Raw genomic sequence first — 19,212 nt, forward strand, 5'->3', positions numbered from 1 at the left:
TTCAAGTTAAACGGCATCTGTAGATTAGACCCAAATCCAGTATGATTGATGTCCTTGTCCCAGGGGAAACTTGTACACAGAGACATGCACACAGAGAACACAATGTGAAGATGAAGGGAGAGACAGGAGTAATGTATCTACAAGCCATGGAAAGTCAAACACGGCCAGCAAGCCACCAGAAGCTAGGAAAAGACTCTCTCTCAAAGCCAGGAGGAGACAACTCTGCTGATACCTTGATTTCTGACATCTCGCCACCAGAACTGTGAGACAGTAAGTGCCTAAAGTTTAAGCTACCCCGTCTATTATATTTTGGTGTTCAGCTCCAACAACCTAATACAGGGCATAAGCCAGACAAACAGCTCTGATATAATCCAGACTATAGATCCGTTATGGAAAAGCAGTGAGAACAGTGACCCAGTGTCTTTTCCCCACCCACAATCTGCCTTATGTTTGCTGACTTGCCCTATGTTGTTTCAGGGCTTTCTATCTTGATTTCCAGGCATGCCTATTCTGGCCAGTAGTGTGGCCACACATGAATACTTTAACAGCCAAAGGTCCTCAGGGAAAATGACATGCTTTTAAGTTGCAGCTGAATATCTGATCAACTGAAGAGCTGTATTGACAAGAGTTTCCCAGAGCCTAGGTATAAATATCTTAGAAAGGATAAATAACTTTAAAAAAATTCTTGTTCCCAGTGTATACCATCGTCTGCCGCTCCTGTGTGTATTATTTGAGCAGTGAATTCACCTCCACAAAGCAGGGTAAAAAAACCCTGATGAAAATAGAAAACAATATTCCCTTCCCCAAGCCTCTCAAGTGTCACTCGTGACCCTAAAGCAGGATGTGTGATTCTAGCCTGTTGGCTAAATTGGTATTACTTAGATTTGAAAGTTTGCTTTAGCTTGACCCTCTGTGGCAGGTGTAGCTTAACTCTCCTAATCAAGCTTCTGGAAGACTGGCCTGCCATTCGACACAGTGATTTCTAGCTGTTGCTTTAGCTCTTACACACGCCATTTATTATTTATTTTTTCCTCAAGGACCCTATCTAGCAATTCTCTTAGACTAGTAATTTTTACAGATTTCTTCTTGGCTATTGGACATCCCATCCATCTGTCTTTTTCTAGTAATTTTCTCTGTGCTGTCCTTTAGTGTCATTTTCAGCTTATCATTGTTCCTTGGAGCCTTAGAGGCTATTCCATAAAACCATCTTCTTTTTGTCTCACCCTGGTGCCTCGAGCACGGCTCATGCTTCATTGGCCCGCCGCTCACCCTAGGCATCAATGCTTATCCAGCCCGTGCTCATGGCTAGTGGCCCATGCGTAATGAGGACAGAGGCATACCCAAACGATGTGCTGATTAATGGGACGCAGTTGGAAAAAATCCCTTCCTGATCCCTGTGATTGGAGAGATGGAGTTTTTAAAAAGACTTATTATAGATGACACTTAAAGATGTATGAAACAAATTTAAAGAAGAAAGTCAACTTACTTCTAAGGAAAGGCACTAATAAATGTATTCTCAGTGTTCCGTGTCCTAAGAGATCATTTTTTTGGTCATATGATCAAATCAGGAAAACAACCAGCAGTAAGTAACAGATACCAAAAGACTCAATTTTTCCATCACTGATAAAGTTTGTCAAAAGGAGGAAAAAATTAGGGTGTTCTAAACAACATTATGCATAAGAAAAAAAGATAGGCACAGCTTTTAAGCAAGAATAATGACAACAATAAGAGGACAGAAAAGTCTCTACATCATGGGGAGTAGAAAAGGTTTTAGGCTGCTATTTCTCACTGACAAGAACTGAGCAATGAGTGTAGCCGAGCTCCTTTGTCTACTGAGGAAAGAACAGCGTAACATATTTGAGAGCTCTGTGAGCTTCCTTACCAGTCACTTTTATCTAGCACAGAGAATATTTTGAATATTTTCTATCTCTTTTCTTACTCTAAGGCCAGTTACATTTGTGACACAGTTAAAGCCATCCCCTTTGTTTTCTCAGTCTGCTGGAAATATTCAATAGCAGGTAGAACATGGCAGCAGGAAGAATAAAGAAGCACGTATGGTTTTATTATTGTTAATAATGAAAAACTCATTTTGTGGTCATATGAAGTAGGGATAACAGTTCTGGGAGTCTGATCTGCCACTCAATCCAAAGGTTAAATATTGTTGATCTCAGCTAACAGTGAAGACTGGATTATTCTCCTCAATTCTCGACCCTAGCCCAGTAAGGGAATTACACAACCAGGGCCTTTGCTGTGGGACTTTATAATTCCCCCACCCCTTGAGGAAGAGATTGCTTCTCCCCATGCTGACATTGAGCTTGTCTGTGTGACTCGAAGGCGGGCAGGCATAGGGTATCCCAGGTCCTTTCAGGAGCCTTACATGTGCCTGTGTGGCTTGGGCTGCAACTCCTGGAGACTGCATCTGCCAACATCAGAAAAGCATACTCCCATCAGCCATTAGCTCCATAATGAGAAAATGCTCAAAGGACCTTAGCCTGACCTGCACTCTGAAGAAAAAGCCATAACCTCTGACCTGCGGTCCCGTGAATGAGAAAGATTTCAGAGACAAAGCCCCTGAAATATTGGGGGTGTTTGTTTCACACTGTTATGGCAGCAGAAATCTTATATCCTCCTTAATCCTGGTGACTTTACTCTCATGGGCGGTTGGGGTAAGCATGAACATATAATGCTATTCTAGATTTTATAGGGTCTGTACAAGGAAATGGGCTTAGGGGGAGAACTTTTCCTTGCTAAAAAAAGGCTAACAGCAGGAAATGATCTCCTATCCCATCTGTGTGGTCATGCAGCAACCATCCCACTACCATCAACAGGTAAAGCTGAACAAAAAAGCTAGCACTCTCAGGATGATTCAGGAACAACAACAACAACAACAACAACAACAATGCAAAGAACCTGTGTCTTTAATAACGTTGGTGAACTGCTAAAAGGATCAGTTTGTTAAGTCTGGAACTATCATCAAATGACATGCTGGTACCTGCAACTGAAAAGGTCTTATATGAAACAAATGTAAGTAGACGTAATGTAGCAAATGCACCTGTTTTTAGTTTTAGAGAACTAAGAGGGTCACAAAAAATTTTCTGTAAAGGGTCAACTATTAAATATTTTAGGTTGTGTGGGACATGTATTTTCTGTTGCAGTTACTCAAATCTACCAGTGTAGTGCATAGATAATATATAAATGACGTGACTGCATTACAAGGAAACTTTATTCACAAAAACAAAGGGCAGTGGCTGGATTTAACCTATAGGGTATAGTTCGCTGACTACTGTGAAATGAGGGATAATGAAAGCTGCAATGATAATCCGTCAATTGGCATGTATTACAGAGAGATTTTGTTTGGATGAAAATAACACACTAAATGGGACAATATATACTTACAGCTCTTCCTCAGGGAAGATTATACCCAATTACCCAAAAATGACCTAAAAAAAAAAAAAAGACACTAGCTAGTCAATTGTTAGTTGTCTTTTCAGGGCAAAAGCTTTGACAGAGAGGACATCTGCTTCGAGCAATATGGAGATGTAGATAGTCTGAGATCATCTAAAATACTAAACAGCTGGATAAAAATAATGATAATACTTGTTACCATCATGTTCAAAGGAAAGAGAAAATACTCTATGAGCTACCAGGAACAAGTCAGTCAATGACTGTATCAAAACGTGCAAATACCACACTGCCATCAGAGCTCGCATGATCAGGACAGAACAGGACACGGAAGTCCTATGAGCAGTAGTTATCCTGAACCAGCAACGGCGGGGGAGCCGAGCCATGTAACCCTGAGCATGACTCTCCAAGTAGACTAATTTGCTTCAAGACTTAGTAGCTCTGAATCTGATCAGAGGCAGACACAATTTCTTCCCTTTAGGCTTGGAAAAAAAGTCATCCTTTAAAAATTACAAACTTTCCAAAAGCAAAGATTAAAGCAAGAAGGATGTGACACAGTATCTTCAAAGGGATTTAAAACAAAACAAAACAAAAAAACCTGACACCCTGACCAGAAATTGTTTTTCATAAGTGACAATGAGCTTGTTTTAAGGGGAAAAAAAAAAGATAGTTGACAGCAAATCGCCCTTCACTAAAGGACCTCCTGCAGTCTATGTCTCAAGAGGCAAAGACAGCGACACTAGAACCATATTAGGAGATGAAAGAAGCAGAAGCAAGCGATATACGAACATGTTGAAAAATGAAAACAAATACTGGAGGCATCTCATTAATGCATGTGATGTGTGGGGTTTAAGAACTTAAGGGGCACCCGGGTGTCCCAGTCAGTTAAGGTCTGACTTCGGCTAAGGTCATGATTGCGCAGTTTGTGAGTTCAAGCCCAGCATCAGGTTCCCTGCTGACAGCTCATAGCCTGGAGCCTGTTTCAGATTCTGTGTCTCCCTCTCTTCCTGCCCCTCCCCCACTTGCACTCTTTTTTTCTCAAATATAAACATTAAAAAAAAACTTTTTATGGCACAAAAACCGACACTCAGATCAATGAAATGGAATAGAGAAACCAGAAATGGACCCACCAGCATATGGCCAACTAATCTTTGACAAAGCAGGAAAGAATCTCCAATGGAATAAAGACAGTCTCTTCAGCAAGTGTGAAAACTGGACAGCAACATGCAGGAAAATGAACCTGGAACACCTTCTTACACCATACACAAAAGTAAACTCAAAACGGATGAAAGACCTAAATTTAAGACAGGAAGCCATCAAAATCCTCGAGGAGAAAGCAAGGAAAACCTCTTTGACCTTGGCCACAGCAACTTCTTACTTAAGACATCTCCAGAGGCAAGGGAAACCAAAGCAAAAATGAACTATTGGGACCTCATCAAAAAAAAAACCTTCTGCATAGCAAAGGAAATTATCAGCAAAACTAAAAGACAACCGGCAGAATGTGAGGAAATATTTGCAAATGACATATCAGATAAAAGGTTAGTATCCAAAATCTATAGAGAACTTATCAATCTCAACACCCAAAAAATGAATAATCCAGTGAAGAAATGGGCAAAAGTCATGAATAGACACAAAGTAGACATCCAGATGGTGAACAGACACATGAAATAATGCTCAACATCACTCATCATCAGGGAAATACAAATAAAAACCACAATGAGATACCACCTCACCCCTGTCAGAATGGCTAACATTAACAACTCCGGCAACAACAGATGTTGGCGAGGATGCGGAGAGAGAGGATCTCTTTTGCACTGCTGGTGGGAATGCAAGCTGGTGCAGCCACTCTGGAAAAGAGCATGATGGTTCCTCAAAAAACTAAAAATAGAACTATCCTACAACCCAGCAATTGCACTACTAGGTATTTAGCCAAGGGATACAGGTATGCTGTTTCAAAGGGGCATATGTACCCCAATTATTATGGCAGCACTATCAACAATAGCCAAAGTATGGAAAGAGCCCCAATGTCCATCAATGGATGAATGGATAAAGAAGATGTGGTCTATATATACAAAATTAAACTCAGAAGATAAAAATCAATTCTCTAGTTTCAACAACCTAAAATATCTTAAATGGTTGTGGACATTAATTTCTATCCTTGTTTTTCAAATACACATATATGTATTATATATGTAAGTTATTTATAGACATACATATATATGAAAATACATAAATTATTTGAAATATACATACATATGATATGTGTGTGTGTGTGTATATATATATATATATATATATATATATATTACTTACAAGATAAGAAGTAAAAGTTTGTAAAAGCTAAGTTTAAGATAGTAAACTTAATTTCTGCTTTTTTCCCTTTCCCTCAGTGCTTCTCAAAATGCAGTTTCTGTTCACTTCTTTAGGCAATATATGCCCCGGTTGGAGTTTAATCATCTGCCACCAACATGTTATTTCTAAGCAGAATACTTCCATCTCACTTAAAGCCAAACAAACTAAGCTCGAAAGCATATCGTGACAGGAAGAAAAATCAGAATTTTCAAGTGGATTTCATCTTATCCATGGCTAATCCCCAAGGATGACAGACCATCTGAACACTGTGTGCAGTGGCATCTTGTACACAATTTAATGAGTGGGTTTTTTTGTTGTTCCTCATTGGAAATGGAGTTTCTAGGCAGCTGCTCATCCCAAAAACACTACAGTCCTCACGTTGCTTTGCTTTTCTTTACTGCTGGGTACCTGTTGTCCTGTGGGTGTTATGCACACACAACTTCTTCCTTTCTTTTTGGCCTTCTGTTTCAGGATCACAATGGAGAATTTTTTTTAGAAACCTAAATAAAGTCTATTTTTTTTTCTGACTCTGAATCACCAACTAAGGTATACTCAAAAGTAGGGACTTTCTTCTATTTGAGTTTCTGCCCACCAGAGGAAAAATATTTTATTCTCTTTTTTCCCCTGTTTCAGTTTTCATCTTGTGGTTCCCTTTCCTTTGATACAGTGATTACATTTTCTCGTTAGTCGACTCTACCATCAGCCACCGGGGTCCATTCTCTTCTCTCATTCCTACCGGGCACATCACTTTGTCCCGCAAGCCCATCATCGAGAACCTGCTGGATATTCCTCCAGTACTCTATCCAGGAGTCCTTTGTGCAGACCTGCTCTTATTTTCTGCTTCACTAGTCTTTGTTCAGCATTAATTTTGCAGACTTCAAGGGAGAAGTTACATGTTTGTTCGTTTTGCTGCTTGAGTACACAATATTGTGAACCACTGAGAAAAACCCACATTTTAGCCATAAAAAAGCTGAAACTCAGAATTCTAACAGCAACCTGATCATCAGCAGTCTGATCATCAACTAGAATTGTATGTCTATTTAAAGCTTACCTAGACCCCATATGGTTTTCTGGGAAAAGAAATGGTAACTAGCAGATTCACTTATTCCTATCTGCCCCTGATGCATTGTTTCAGCAAAGGATTGGCAGAATTCTGAAATTTCTTTTAGGGTATGTTTTTCCATCGTCTCCCTTTGAAACTTGGTGTTCATACTGAATAGCCTTCACAGATCATAACTGGTATCATCATTGTAATAATAATAACAACCATAGTGAGTGTCATTATCAGCATCTGATCTTTATTGTAGTTATGGCCCCTGAAACTGAGAGGCACTGTGCAACGGAAATTAAACGTATTAAAAAATCAGTCATTCTCTATTTCTCTATGCCTTTACCATTATTACAATATCTTTCCCTTTTTTTCTTCAGTCTTCCCATCTTCAAGCCTAGAGTGAGCTTACATCCTGGGTTACCAAAGTTGGCCTTGGCTCATACCCGTTATACAAACATAATTATTAATGGAGCTTCCTTTTATGTTCACAAGAGCTCTAGTTTCGGGTCATTATGTGATTACTTAAACCCCAGAGGAGGGTGATCCTACCTTTATGAAACTATCCCAAAAGGCTACCAAACTGAAATTCTATTAAGACAAATAGCCATTTAAGAAGATAAAGATAAGTAGGGAAATAGGAGAAAGATCACTAATGCTACTGGGGTCTCCATTTTTTTAATGAAAACAAGGTGAAAAATATTCTCTCCCCCACTCTCCTTGATTCCATCAGCTCTTAGGCAGCCAAATAAAATCCTGTAACAGAAAATCCAAAATACAACTGGTTTAAATGCACAAGGGTTGATTCTATCAAGTAAAAAGAGGCCCGTGAAAAAGATCTGTGTTTGGTATGAAAGTTTCTATTCCTCAGAGACCAAGCTCCATCTAAGTAACCATACTAGCGTGGCTTCCTCCTTGAGGTCGCTCTGAGATCCAAGGTGGCTGCCCAAGCGCCCATCTTTCTACCTGCATTGAAGGCAAAAGGAATAAAGGAGGAAGAACACATGAAGGATGAAGACACAGGTACACAGTTGCACACATCCAATTGTTTGACTGAGTACCTACCCTCTTTTCAACTGCCTTTAACGCCCCCTTAACTCTTGTTGTCATTGGTCAACACTGAGTCACACCCAAGGGGAGAGATCACAGCTAAAGAGAAAGGTGAATTACCAAAGTTCTCCTTTAGCTGGGTATTGCATTCTCAACAATGCGTATGTCCTGCTGGCATGGAAGAGTGGGCAGGTAGGTTGGCAAATACAGCTGTCATCTCTGAACGTCCCTTGCCACAACACAGTGCTCTGGAGGGCTTGCAGCATGGGGTCTGTGCCAGACTCCTTGCTAAGTGTGTGCGTGAATTATTTCAATCTTACTATGACTTAGCTTCCTACCGGGAAGACTGTGACAGTTTACTTCAGAGAGCTGCCTTGAGGACTGAGTTAATAAGTATCAAGTAGTCTGAATAGTTCCTGACATACGTTATGTTTCTATAAACATGGTGACACTTCCATGTCCTTAAGTAACTGCCCTTAGTATAGTGTCTCATTCAATAACCCGCCTTAAATGCAATAGAGTACCAAATTCCAGAGCCTCTCTTTAACTCTATTTGTTAAGTTTAATAAACAATGTCCGTTAAGTTTCATTCGATTCATTAGCATAAACTCTATAAATTCTCAGAACAGCACAGGTAGATTAAGGAGTTTCAGAATTTCAGAGCCCAGTGAAGCTGGTATCCAGGGGTATCCCCTTCAGAAGAAGCCGGCAAGCTATCTTCCAAAAGGTCTCATAGCGTAAAACATATCATGCTGGTGAATTTATGCAAGGTTGGGCTCTCATCCCTGCAGGCTCAGAAATCTTAATAGCTCACGCAAGGGGATTGGTCTCTCAGCTTGCCTTTCATTAACCCAAATCCCTAAGTTTCCATTTAAAATGACAAAGGTAACCCTAACAGGGACTCATCTTCTCAGATATCCAGATCTACAAAGCAAAAATACTTTTCATCAAATGGTGTTTGCTGAAGGTTAAACTGAAACAGTATACTTTTAATGTTTCGAATCATCTCCACAAAAGGTATCCATTTAAAAAGACATCATAGTGGTTGATGTTGATTATACTTCACTCTCATGTCTATAAACAATTGCTGGGTGTAAATCTTTCTGGGCTTCCCTTGCTTATCAAGTCTTTTGGTTGACCCATTCTTTCCTTAGGTGCCCAATGCACTCAATCAGGTTTCAAGCAAGACTTGTATATCCAGCAATCATTCTTCCTTTTACTGCTTTTATCTGTCAAGTTTGTGTGTGTGTGTGTGTGCGCGCGTGTGTGTGTGCACGCGCACATGTGTGTGTGTGTGTGTGTGTGTTGTAAAAAAAGTCTACCTGTCCAACATGACATGCCCTTCCTTCCTAGCTCATGGAGATTTTTGCCTATAATAAACAAGCCACTAGTGGCTCAGGGCATACCCACCATAGCGGCAGGAAATCAAGACTTACTGGAATTTGCTCTACTTCAAATAGCAATAGGTAAAAGAACAGACATTAAACCAGATCTCCCTGACTCCATGCCCTTTTCTCTCATACTAATGCATTAGCTTCAGATTCTTCTCAATATTTTCTTTCACTCTTTATACTTTCACATCTATCCCTGCTGCACATCACCCAAAGTTTTGTCATTTAACGTATAATCATTTGTCTGGAGGCAAACAGAAAAACAAAACAAAACAAACAAAAAAAACATGAGTTCATGATTTGGCAAAAGCATGAAATATACTGAATGAGTTATGCCCCCAACATTCACAGATAGATGCTTCACCGAAGGGAAATGTACTTTTAATAGCCATGTTTGGTGAGAGATAATATTCCCCAAGGACAGTCACCTCCATAATCATTACTCCGCACTTCTCTCCCTACTGGCTCTTTCAAAAATCTCTTCACCAGCAGGCCTTCTTGTTGTCTTTGCTTTTACAGCAGCTTTGCATTGTGGTGAGCTGGGTGGTTGCACTAAGATAATACAGTCCATGTTCCCACAACAATAGTAGAATCAGGAATGATTGAAAATTACGGACAGTCCAATTTGTCACAGCTCAGTACAATAGTCCCAGACTGGTATTTAAGCAGCAGGACAGACATAATCAAGATTCTACTTCTTGTGGGGCCATGTAGACAAATTTTACTGAATAAAATCAACAAATATTGTAGGCATATCTAACTCCATCATAATCACCTAGACTTCTTTCATTTGTAAACACGATCCATAAGGTCAAAGGGAACACCAAGTTCATAGGCCCAATGAATCAGTGTTTTAGATATACAGCATCCCTCAAAGATTGTCTAATCCAGGCTTTTATGTGAGATAGCACATTTTTTCTCCAGAAAAGGAATCACTCTTTTTTTTTCCCCAAAAAACAATCAGTAACAAGGAATTTACAATAACCCAGAGTAATCCATGCTTTCGTAAAAGTGTAGTTGATAAAATGTTCTTTATGTAAAATTTCTAATACACATAATAGAGCATCTCTGTTCTGTATTACAGTTTGGGTTTTCTAACACAGTCAGGGTGTGCCTAACATGGATTCTCCTCTCTAGGAATGTCTCCAACCACCCCTGATGAGACATAATTTCAAATCCCTTCACTTTCCCTGGATGCATTGCAGTTTACCAAAGTCTCTCTTACAGTATTTTTGCCAAAGTTAAATACAGTTGCCTTTGAACAACATGGGTTTGAACTGCATGGGTCCAGTTATATGTGGATATTTTTCAATCCAGTACTGTAAATGTATTTTTTTCTTAGGACTTTCTTAGTAACATTTTCTTTTCTGTAGCTTACTTTAAGAATACAGTATATAGAGATACCTGGGTGGCTCAGCTGGTTAAGCATCTGACTCTTGGTTTAGGCTCAGGTCATGATCTCACAGTACATGGGATCGAGTTCCGTGTCCAGCTCTGTGCTGACAGCATGAGTCTGCTTGGGGTTCTCTCTCTCCTCTCTGTGCCCCTCCCACTCCCCCACTTGCATACGCTTGCACTTACGCTGTTTCTCAAAATACACACTTAAAATAAAAAAGAATACAGTACATAAGCATACAAAAAATATATGTTCATTGCTGTTTATGTTATTCTAGTGAATAGCATGGTATTAGTAATTAAGTTTTGAGGAGTCAAAGGTTATACATGGATTTCCAGCCGCTTGGGGTCAGTGTCTCTAGACCCCACATTGTTCAAGGGTCAACTGTACATAAAGCCAGATATCATCTCCCTCATGTCATAATGAGGAGAATGTATATATTAATACAATACAGGATAATAATTTTTATTGGCCATCCTGAGTGGAGAACCACATGGATCTCTGAAAATAATTACAATAGCTAACTAATTAATTGCTTCCTCTGTTTTGGCCACTATCTTATGATAGTCCTATGAGCTTGGTACTAGTAACAGACCCACTGCGCAGATCAAGAAACTAAACCACAATGAAGTTCAAAGAAACCAACTATTAAGTGACAGAATTCAATTTGGATTTAGGGAGGCTGGTGCCAGAGACCCTGCTGGTAGCTATTACTCGATACCAGTAGTTACCCAAGGGTGGGCTCTGGACCAGCATCATCAAAAATCCTCTAGGAACCCGGTAGAAGTGGGTACCATCAGACCCCATTCCCGATCTACTAAAACAAAAACTCAGAGTAAATTGATGCAACTCCGCCAAAAGCTGTCTGGCAATGGCAGCTGCTGTCCTACACAACCTGCCTGCACGTTCTTAAAAATGCAAAGTACACACGAGCCTCAAAAAAGATCACTGCACACAAGAACAAGGCTTCCAAACGATGGGAGCTGGTTCTCAACAGGCGTAGACCAGAGAGGATCAGAAAGCCACACACAGTAATTCTGACAACAGATTTTTAAAGAATAATTCATCCACTAGGCATCTCCCGTTAAACGGTGTGTCAGGGTCAAGGGTTGCTCTTTTGTTGCTAACATTATCTTGGAAAAGCTAGTAGGGCCTCTTAAACTGGGGAACTGAACGGGTACCATTCCCACAGTCACTGTTGATACTTAACTTAGAAGAGTTTTCTGTTTATACGGAGTTAACAGATTTCTGACTTCACTTTTAATGCCTATTTTCCCTGTGATCATAAAAATTCAGTCGGCAATTCCACAACTGATTTTGTATCTCTAAAAACTCATGAATGGAAAATGGATTACTTGTCCTAGGCATAGTGAGGATAATAAAAATGAATGCCTTTTCTTGAACTATTTAAATATCTTATTAAGTGAAGTCAAGGTCATTATAATCTCTTGGGTAAAATATCTATGATACTTCTACAAGACTATTGCTGAATCAATCACCATGATTATTGGGTTATAATTATTTTATTGTTTATGTGAAATTACAATGTGTGGTTATCAGTCGCAGACACAGTAAGTAATAACCATCCACAGCCAATTACAATTTATAGTCGCCATAGGTGCAAGACCAGTCAAAATATATCTAGGTGCACTAATTGGCCCTATAATTTAATAAGACAGTCTCATAAAGACTTGTGCACCTGCCAAAAGGTTGGGCTGCCTGTGGCAAGAATAAAAGTCTACCAGCAATTTCTGTTATCATACTTCTCAAGTTACTTGTTTGCTTAACCTTACCTATTCCAAAAATATCCCTAAGAAGGATAAGCATATTTTACTACTTGGTTTTAATGGTGAGAACTACATAGAATTAGAGTCCCATGTATATGTAAGATACGCTAATCATAATCCCAATTCTTTCCAATTATCCTCCCAAATTTAGATGGTGAGGTGGCAGCTGTGGTTAATAAAAATAGCACTTAATTTTGGAATCAGAAGACCTCAATTTTTTTCTGCATACCATCTGTGTGACCTTGGGCACCTCATCCCAATATCTCTGGGCTTTATTGCTTTCTATGTAAATGGTAATACTAACACTTTCTCTTTACCTCATAGAATGTGGAGAAGGATTCCTTGACATTTATAGGGAATGGTTTGTGTAAAAGGTAAAATTACGCTCAAATGGTTTCAAGTTATTTTACTAAAACTAATTTTTTTTTCAAATTTCTCCCCATGAATCCATTTTCATTCTCCCTTAAATATTGGGAGAATATTTAAATTTTGATTTTTCTTTGACTTACAATGTCATGTTTGCTTTTTAATATTGCAAAAAAATGAAAAAACATTTACATGACCAAATATAATCATACTTTTGATCTATGTTGTGCTTTTCTTCTATAATGTCTTTAACACTCAATTAAGGCATGCTTACAAGTAGTTTTTAGTGACAGAGTATGTCTTTGCTAGTAATAGAATCTAAAGATTCTAGATTCTAGTAATAGAATCAAGACTAAAGATTTAAAAATATGTTGCTAATAAGCATTTGCAAATGTGTCAAATTGCATGGAGAAGAGTAGGCTTTATGAAGAAGATTTTGACACATTATTCAAAGCGGGAGACAGTCTATTTCCTCTTCGTATATGAAATTATGTTTTTATCTGTGTTTATAGAAAAAAATAAGTGAAAGAAAATGTAAATTTCCTATCATTCCTTATTGTCTCCATCACTAGATCTTGCATTTAACTGAATTTCTACAGTAGCAATAGAAAAAGTAAACCTCCAGTTTGAATGGACTCTTATCCAACTGATAAATATCTCCACGCACCTGTCTTCCGGCAGGAGTGCTTCTAAACCATAGTTAGGCTAAACAAGAAATAATCAAATAACCTCCATTCATTCAAATAGTTCCTTCCAGCATCAGACACTCAGACTTTTCATTCTGCTTAAATCATACACTTCTGAAAACATGTTTATGTAGATATAGGCATTAACTTTCCCTTTATGACACTGTTATTGTCATTATCTAAAATTATTTTTCAAACATCAATTGTGTAAATGGAAAAGGTCCTTCCAGTTAAGAAAGGGTAACTCTCCTTAGGGAGCTGACAGCATAACAGAATGTTGTTTGTATTGAAAGTGCAATTCTAGCTGAGGTTTTATTTTTAAAATACCTAATAATCCAAATTATCACAAAGTCGAATCTACTCCCTGGTGGTGTATTAGAAAGCTGTATTCGCAAGGGCACTAAGTTACTATTAAGTAAGTTTCTGCTCAGCACAGGGCCAAATCCTGTTTTTAATTGACTTAAATTAATATTTTCTCATGGTGACAAAGAAACAGGATTCGAACAATTAGAAATGAAAAAAGCTAACTATGTATGTGATGTTATTTCATTTTAAAGAAGACCACGACCTCTGCATCTACATTTTAAAGGGAATCATGTGACAAGGAATCCTTTAAGGGGACAAAGTTGTTCCTTACATAATAATCTTCAACCAGGGTACACACCAAAGCCAAATGCCTATTTTCTAGAAGTAACAAAGTACGAAAATAATGGTGGATGTGTTTTCCATGGTGAGGTCAAACATGAGGCTGCACAGCTGGGTGAAGAAGACACGGGAGAAACAACACAGAGAAGGCGGGCACCACTTACTGGCTATGCAAAGAACACGTCATTTGTTGGCCGAAGAGAATGAACTCAAAAGTTGAGCTTCATAGCGACGCCTGGGTGGCTCAGTGGGTTAAGCGTCCAAATTCAGCTCAGGTCCTGATTTCGTGGCTTGTGGGTTTGAGCCCCGCATTGGGCTCTGTGCTGACAGCTCAGAGCCTAGAAGCTGCTTTGGATTCTCTGTCTCCCTCTCTCTCTGCCCCTCTGTCACTCAAGCTGTCTCTCTCTCTCAAAAATAAGCATTAAAAAAAAATAAAGAAGAAAAATTGAGCTTCATAATCAGGAAATTATTCTTTGTACCTAAGCTAAAGAAAATATTAAGGAAATCGTAAGAACAAATACATTTATAGTAATGAACATACATATATCAAAAAAAATCCTGTATATGTGGACCCACACATTTGAAACCTGGGTGGTTTGAAGGTCAACTGTACTTAACTTGGCAGCTTTTTGTCTATAAAAATGGGATATAAATCCCAGGTGAGGCTCACTTAGAAGAGTGCATAAGAAATAGCCCTGACTGACAAGGTCGGAAGAGTGAATTTCACAAGAGGAAATGGTCACCAGGATCTAGTCCTGAAAAGAGGCCAACTAAAGTGAATACCAAAGAGCAAGGATATAGTCAGGGCAATTAAAGATATGGAGATTCGTGGAGATGTTAGTAACACCAGCAGTCACCACTTCAGAAAAAGTGAGGGTAAAAATACTATCTAGAATGGCGTAGATTGAAAAATACATAAAATAAGGGGCTAGGAATGGTGGGTCTTAAAGGAATAAGCATTTTAAGAACAAGATGAAGATACTGACCTAACAGTGGCAACGTATAGTAGAACTCATTGAAAAACCAAGCTCTAGACCTGAGCTAGATACCGTGTTTTAAACATTCAGTAGTTTACTCGATAAGACTCAAGGGGCATTAATATCCTCAAAGAGAACCAATACTCAACCAGTACAAGGGGAGAGAACATCCAACATGCAAGAGACTATAGAAGAGTGATTACTGAAGAAGTTCCATAAGCAAGTTCTAAAGGGAGAGATGGGAAGGACAGGGATCCGGGTCAAGCCAAGAAGCAAAGAGCAAGCATTATGGTCTTGATAAGTGACTGAAAGGTAGGTAGAGGCCTGGAGACCTATCCTGGGTCCTGACTTCTAATGTCACAAATGAGAGAGAGGTCCTAGTCCTAATGCACAGGCACTTTGCTTTACTTGACCTTGCTTTCTGTCATACTGGAACACGGTCATAAAAAATTGGGATATTGATCTTTGTGAAAAATGGTTTCTTGCTCAGTATTTAGCCACTGATGTGCCTTCCCAAAGCTGTAACCTGTTTTATTTTATATGCTGCTTTAGCAAGAATGAAACCTTGGAGTCCCCTGCTTTTTCCTCTGAGTGTCTGATCTATGAGGCATAAAATTTTCCTCCTTACCCACTTGTCTCAGAAATATGTTAAATTGCTTAGATGTTTTTAAAACTTAATTACATCCTTAATTCCAGAGAAAATAATGTTATTTTTTATGTCTCCAGAGCAGTAATTCCCAAACTTTGGTCCTTATACAATATGCATCTCATTCATTAACATATACATTCTTGAGCTCTTAGATCCACTGCATCAGAATTTCTGAAAAGTAAAATTGACAATATTCCATTGGAATCATCTTCACTAAACCTTGAGAAGCAATTTTTGCCCCCACCCCCAACCCTGCCCTTAGAGTTAATGACAACATTTCTGAGAAAAGGAGTAGAAAGAAGCTTTTGAGTTCAGGAGGGGTTAATAAATACTCTGGACTCCAGGAGACCCTCAGGTCTGTAAAGAGTTCCCATGTTTAGATTTTCAAAAGGACAGGTGTGAGAACTATCTAATTCTGGTGTAGGATCACTAAAGAAGTGAGGCTTAGATGATGGCAAATATGTGTGACTAAAAATAACTGGCCTGTGAAATCCACAAAGTGATGTACTAGTTAGAGCACAGCACTAACAGCACATCCCTCCTAGATGCTAACTCCAACACCCAGGCAGCCGTGCCATCACTGCAGAAGGGATCATCTGGGTCAGGTGGGGCAAGTAGGGGATCACAGGAAATAAGGGCAGCAATGTCAACAGTAAGCTGACCCAGGAGCATACCCACGCAATGAGCCCACAGGATGATCCAATGGAGTGAAGTACTCCAAAGGAGAAATGGATGATCCAATGGAGTGAAGCACTCCAAATGGAGAAATGTGTCATCTTCAACTCAGGTATTGGAATCTTAAGCAAATTTAAATATAATTTTAAAGAAAATATTTGGGGGAGCAGTTACTCTGGGTTACTTTTTTTTAAATAATGTAAATATGATATCCAACGCTAACTGAGAAAATGAAACAATTTGATTGGGTCAAATTTCTGTAACAGAAAAAAAAATTATTAGAGAAAAAAACATCAACCATAGTCTTTAATGATGTTAAACAGAGACTGACACCACAAAGATGACGACATGGTTGTTTTAGCTTAGCTTCCACCTCACAAGAACAATGAACAACTATTCAAGAATAAGCACTAAGAGAATCCTTCAAGACAGGGGTGAGGTTGAAGTATATCTTCACCACAGAGAGTAAGACAGACCGTATGAGAAGGTCAGATATAATGCCCTTCTTCAACTCTTGTTATAGTCTTTATTTTAAAGTCTAGATTGTCTGATGTAAGTATGGCTACTCTGGCTTTCTTTCGTTGACCATTGGCATGATAGAGGATTCTCCTTCCCCTTACTCTCAATCTGAAGGTGTCTTGAAGTCTGAAGTGGGTCTCTTGTAGACAGCATATAGATGGACCTTGTTTTCTTATCTATTCTGTTACCCTTTGTCTTTTGATCAGAGCATTTAGTCCATTGACATTTAGAGTGAGTACTGAAAGGTATGAATTTATTGCCATTGTGCTGCCTATAGAGTTGGAGTCTCTGGTGGTGTTCTCTGGTCCTTTCTAGTCTTTGTTGCTTTTGGACTTTTTTTGTTGTTGTTGTTCTTTTCTCCCCTCAAAGAGTCCCACTTGAAATTTCTTGCAAAGCTGGTTTAGTGGTCACGATCTCCTTTAATTTTTGTTTGCCTGGGAAACTTTTAATCTCTCCTTCTATTTTTAAATGACATCCTTTCTGGATAAAGAATTCTTGGCTGCATAAATTTTCAGTTGAGCACAGTGAATATATCCTGCCACTCCTTTCTGGCCCACCAAGTTTCTGTGGATAGGTATGCTACAAACCCGATCTGTCTTCCCTTGTAGGTTAAGGACTTTTTTCCCTTCCTTGCAACTGCTGGTGGGAATGCAAACTGGTGCAACGACTCTGGAAAACAGTATGGAAGTTCCTCAAAAAATTAAAAGGAGAACTACCCTACCACCCAGCAATTACACTACTAGGTATTTATCCAAGGGATACAGGTATGCTGTTTCCAAGGAGCACATGCACCCCAATGTGTACAGCAGTGCTATCCACAAAAGCCAAAGTATGAAAAGAGCCCAAAAGTCCATCCAAGGATGAATAGATAAAGAAGATGTGAAATTACAATGGATTATTACTCGGCAATCAAAAAGAATGAAATCTTGCCATTTGCAACTATGTGGGTGGAACTAGAGGGTATCATGCTGAGTAAAATTAGCCAGTAAGACAAAGACAAGTATCATATGACTTCACTCATATGAAGACTTTAAGAGACAAAACAGATGAACATAAGGGAAGAGAAGCAAAAATAATATAAAAACAGGGAAGGGGACAAAACATAAGAGACTCTTAAATATGGAGAACAAACTGAGGGTTGCTGGAAGGGTTGTGGGAGGGGGGATGGGCTAAATGGGTAAGGGGCATTAAGCAATCTACTCCTGAAATCGATGCTGCATTATATGCTAACTAACTTGGATGTAAATTAAAATATAAGAAAAAAATCAGAAAATAAGTAAAAAAGAAAAAAAAAAGAAGGTAAGAGAAGCAGCTACACTTTGACCTCATTGCCGTCCCCCCAGGCCAGCACCACTTGAAGCTGTCTCCCCATGAGGCTCTGGTTCTTCCACTGCAAAAGGAAAACCCAGGAGGGGCAGGCAAGCTCTCATAGCATTGCAGGTCACTTTGTAGGAACCACCGCCTACTGTGATCTCACACCATGGGAAGGGCAGAAAACCTGTGCAGTTCAACCACTGGGAATGGGACTATGATAGAGAAGGAGGAGGGGCACGTAACAACCTGCACATAGATCTTGGTGGACCAAGTTCATTACTGTAGTGCCTGAGTAATAACCTTAACCAGAGGTTGTGTTCATCTGCAGAGCCGAACTGGGGGCATATTCTCATCAGGAGTTCTTACTTTGTAAGTAAAAGAACACTAATTAATATCATAAAAGCAAGAAAAATTTGTGTGAATCTCACTGGTAATGGTAAATATAGAGTCATACACACATTCTGTACCTGCTAATAGTGGTGAATAACTCATGACTTTAGTTTGTAAGTTAAGAAGAAAAAGAACATAGTAAAAACAACCATAGCCACAGTAACATGTAACTAAACTATATAAAAACCATGCAAATTTTATCATCCATAACATAAAATGCAAGAAGAGCAGTAAAAGCATAAAGTTAAATTCTATTGAAGCTCTTTAAGCACATGAACTCAGTTTAAAACATGGTTATATAAGCTGAAGATATTTTATGTAAGCATAATGGTAACCACAAAGGAAAATCCTACAGAAATTACACAAAAGAATGTAAGTCAAAGCATACTCATACCTGAAGACATCAAAACACAAAAATACCAGAATAAAAAACAACAAACAAAGTATCCATTTAAATAAAAAAGCAATTAATAAAATGGCAATAGTAAATAATTACAAATCAAATACAAAACATCAATGGTTTAAATTCTGTAATTAAGAAACATGGAATGGCTGAGTGGGTTAA

Source organism: Panthera onca, chromosome B1, assembly GCF_046562875.1.
Source record: "Panthera onca isolate mPanOnc1 chromosome B1, mPanOnc1 haplotype 2, whole genome shotgun sequence".
In the NCBI taxonomy this organism is placed as follows: domain Eukaryota; kingdom Metazoa; phylum Chordata; class Mammalia; order Carnivora; family Felidae; genus Panthera; species Panthera onca.